Source organism: Oncorhynchus masou, chromosome 5, assembly GCF_036934945.1.
Source record: "Oncorhynchus masou masou isolate Uvic2021 chromosome 5, UVic_Omas_1.1, whole genome shotgun sequence".
Lineage (NCBI taxonomy): Eukaryota > Metazoa > Chordata > Actinopteri > Salmoniformes > Salmonidae > Oncorhynchus > Oncorhynchus masou.
Window position 1 is genome coordinate 57,678,509 of NC_088216.1, and position 4,438 is coordinate 57,682,946.

Here is a 4,438-nt window from a genome sequence, read left to right on the forward strand (position 1 = left end):
ATTTTTACATTTAAGTCATTTAGCAGACGCTCTTATCCAGAGCGACTTACAAATTGGTGAATTCACCTTCTGACATCCAGTGGAACAGCCACTTTACAATAGTGCATCTAAATCATTTAAGGGGGGGGGTGAGAAGGATTACTTTATCCTATCCTAGGTATTCCTTGAAGAGGTGGGGTTTCAGGTGTCTCCGGAAGGTGGTGATTGACCCCGCTGTCCTGGCGTCGTGAGGGAGTTTGTTCCACCATTGGGGGGCCAGAGCAGCGAACAGTTTTGACTGGGCTGAGCGGGAACTGTGCTTCCTCAGTGGTAGGGAGGCGAGCAGGCCAGAGGTGGATGAACGCAGTGCCCTTGTTTGGGTGTAGGGCCTGATCAGAGCCTGGAGGTACTGCGGTGCCGTTCCCCTCACAGCTCCGTAGGCAAGCACCATGGTCTTGTAGCGGATGCGAGCTTCAACTGGAAGCCAGTGGAGAGAGCGGAGGAGCGGGGTGACGTGAGAGAACTTGGGAAGGTTGAACACCAGACGGGCTGCGGCGTTCTGGATGAGTTGTAGGGGTTTAATGGCACAGGCAGGGAGCCCAGCCAACAGCGAGTTGCAGTAATCCAGCCGGGAGATGACAAGTGCCTGGATTAGGACCTGCGCCGCTTCCTGTGTGAGGCAGGGTCGTACTCTGCGGATGTTGTAGAGCATGAACCTACAGGAACGGGCCACCGCCTTGATGTTAGTTGAGAACGACAGGGTGTTGTCCAGGATCACGGCAAGGTTCTTAGCGCTCTGGGAGGAGGACACAATGGAGTTGTCAACCGTGATGGCGAGATCATGGAACGGGCAGTCCTTCCCCGGGAGGAAGAGCAGCTCCGTCTTGCCGAGGTTCAGCTTGAGGTGGTGATCCGTCATCCACACTGATATGTCTGCCAGACATGCAGAGATGTGATTCCCCACCTGGTCATCAGAAGGGGGAAAGGAGAAGATTAATTGTGTGTCGTCTGCATAGCAATGATAGGAGAGACCATGTGAGGTTATGACAGAGCCAAGTGACTTGGTGTATAGCGAGAATAGGAGAGGGCCTAGAACAGAGCCCTGGGGGACACCAGTGGTGAGAGCACGTGGCGAGGAGACAGATTCTCGCCACGCCACCTGGTAGGAGCGACCTGTCAGGTAGGACGCAATCCAAGCGTGGGCAGCGCAGGAGATGCCCAACTCGGAGAGGGTGGAGAGGAGGATCTGATGGTTCACAGTATCGAAGGCAGCCGATAGGTCTAGAAGGATGAGAGCAGAGGAGAGAGAGTTAGCTTTAGCAGTGCGGAGCGCCTCCGTGATACAGAGAAGAGCAGTCTCAGTTGAATGACTTGTCTTTCACCTGGATTCATCTGGTCAGTCTATGTCATGAAAAGAGCAGGAGTTCCTAATATTTTGTGCACTCAGTGTAAATACCAATACCCGTTCTGACTACTTTGGCCCCAATAGATTCTACAGGCTGGAATCCCTTCTTTCAAAATCCCCTGTAGTTCTTCTGCACACAAATCTCTGATACCCCTAAACTTCTCTGCTCCTGTTACTATCAATTCAATCTTCTGGGATTTCCTTTCCATCTGTATGGTACAATTAATGACCATAGCAATAAATGCCAAGAAGCCAACCTTACTAAAGCACAAACCTACTCACAGGGATCCTCCCTCACCCTTTACCCACCATTATCTACTTTCCTCACTGCCTCAGCATATGACATTTTCAGCACTGCCCTAACCCTGGAAACTTCAATCTGTCTCACTCGCACAGGACCTTTCTGATCCCCAGCAACATGGCCAACCCCACAATGAAACACTCCACTTTTTTTTACTGACACTACACATTCCTTTGTTCCATGCCCTCCTGCACACTTCTCACACCTCGGAATCTCCCTCCTACATACTGCTGCAATATGACCATAAACTTGGCACCTGAAACACCATAGTGGGTTCGGAACAAAAGCTTTCACAGGATAACTTATATACCTTTTTATTTATTTATTTATTTTTATTTTTTAATTTTGGAAGAATTTTCTCCCCAATTTTGTTACTATCTTGTCTCATCGCTCCAACTCCCGTATGGGCTCGGGAGAGACGAAGGTCGAAAGCCATGCGTCCTCTGAAACACAACCCAACCAAGCCACACTGCTTCTTAACACAGCGCGCATCCAACCCAGGCAGGCCGTTGTTGGAGCTGAAAAGTAGAGAGGGAGCCACTAAACTAACAGTAACTTCTCAATTCATCATAACAATGTTACTAGTTAGCTACAGCTATTTTTATCAACTTGGTAAGCAAATAATTTGCCCCCAATTTTCTTTGGTTAAAAGGTCACAACAGTGTTGTGTCATGCTAAATGATGGGTTAGTGCTATCCTCAATCCTTGGGACGTCCCTACCATAAACCAGTGAGCTAAACACTAACCCCTACATAGCCCAAAGGCCGGCATATGGCGATAATTGAGTCGATAAGATGACACTACTCAATATCGCTATCTGCCGGCCTTTGGGCTAACACTTACTCCAAACTTAACCATAACCATAACCACAAACCTTACATAACTTTATAGCAGGGATCATCAAGCCCTGCTATAAACATTTACAGATGCACAATTGAGAGCATCCTGTCGGGCTGTATCACCGCCTGGTACGGCAACTGCACCGCCCGCAACCGCAGGGCTCTCCAGAGGGTGGTGCGGCCTGCACCACGCATCACTGGGGGCAAACTACCTGCCTTCCAGAACACCTATGGCATCCAATGTCACAGGAAGGCCAAAAAGATCATCAAGGACAACAACCACCCGAGCCACTACCTGTTCACTCCACTATCATCTAGAAGGCGAGGTCAGTACAGGTGCATCAAAGATGGGACCGAGAGACTGAAAAACAGGCCATCTCAAGGCCATCAGACTGTTAAAGTCTGTTAAATAGCCATCACTAGTACATTAGAGGCTGCTGCCCTATATACATAGACTTGGAATCACTGGCCACTTTAATAATGGAGCACTAGTCACTTTAATTATGTTTACATGTTTTGCATTTCTCATCGAAATATGTATATACTGTATTCTATCCTATTCTACTGTATCTAAGTCTATGCTGCTCTGACATTGCTCTCCCAATATCTATATATTCTTAATTCCATTACTTTACTTTAGATTTGTGTGTATTGTTGTGAAGTTTTTAGATATTACTGCACTGTTAGAGCTTGAAACACGAGCATTTCGCTACACCTGCAATAACATCTGCTAAACACGTGTATGTGACAAATACAATTTGATTTAGATTTTTTAAATAATTTCAAACCTTGCTTACATTTGCATATGATCACGTCTCTTTATTATGCGTGGTAATATTTGGGAACAGATTTCCAAAATTAAAATCACTTGATTTCCTGTGTCCAACAACAAAAATTCTTATCAATATTTATGATGAACGTAATCTCTTTGGTAGCTGTATGGTCCTGCCTGACAAAAATGCATACAGTTACACATTTTTTGATGTTGTGGCGATTGTGCAAGTGGGCTCAGAAGCTGAAAACAGTCATTAATTCCAGTCAAAGGTTCCTCTGTGGGTTTTATAAGTGCAGCCCCTACTCTTGTAATTACATTAGCCCCCCCCCTCCAAAATCAAATATGGCTCCTACAATACCATTAAATGATGGTTTATTCACCTGTCTATGTACACCACAGGAGGTTGGTGGTGCATAAATTGGGGAGGACGGGCTCGTGGTAATGGCTGGAGCGGAATAGGTGGATGGTATCAAAGACATCAAACACATGGTTTCCATGTGGTTGAAGCCATTCCATTTGCTCCGTTACTATTATGAGTCCTGCCCTCAGCAGCCTCCTCAGATGTACACGTTTTAAATGCAAAAATGTTCAGATTTGTGTACTGCACTTATGACCTGTATTGAAGAATCCAATATGCACACTATATACACTCAAACAACTTTGTCTGAATATATAAAAAGGCAGCAGACTGCTTAGCATGGCACCACCAAGCATTCCAAGTCACAAACCTCTTTGAGGATCAATGAGGCAACTGGGAAGCTCCAATGAAAGGAAAGAGAATCCAACCCTGGACTCTGACACCCTTACCCTAGCTCTAAAACTTGCCCCCACCATAGTATAACTTGTGCCTCCAGGATTGGGCTCTTAAGTCACCTCCTTATAATTTAGAAGTGAGCTTTGATTCTTTGCTAGTCCAATTCATATGGCTGAATCCAGCATGAACTTCCACTGGCCCACTGAATTTCCCTTACAAAAAATATTGCCGTTTTGAAACTGCAGTAAAAGTGCAGTAAGTGGTATTTTGTACACAGTAATTGCAGAATACCTGCAGCTATACTGCCCTCTAACTGCAGTTAATTTCACTGAACTCTGACTGCAATCTTTTTTTTCCGTAAGGGTTGTGATCAACATTGGGATGT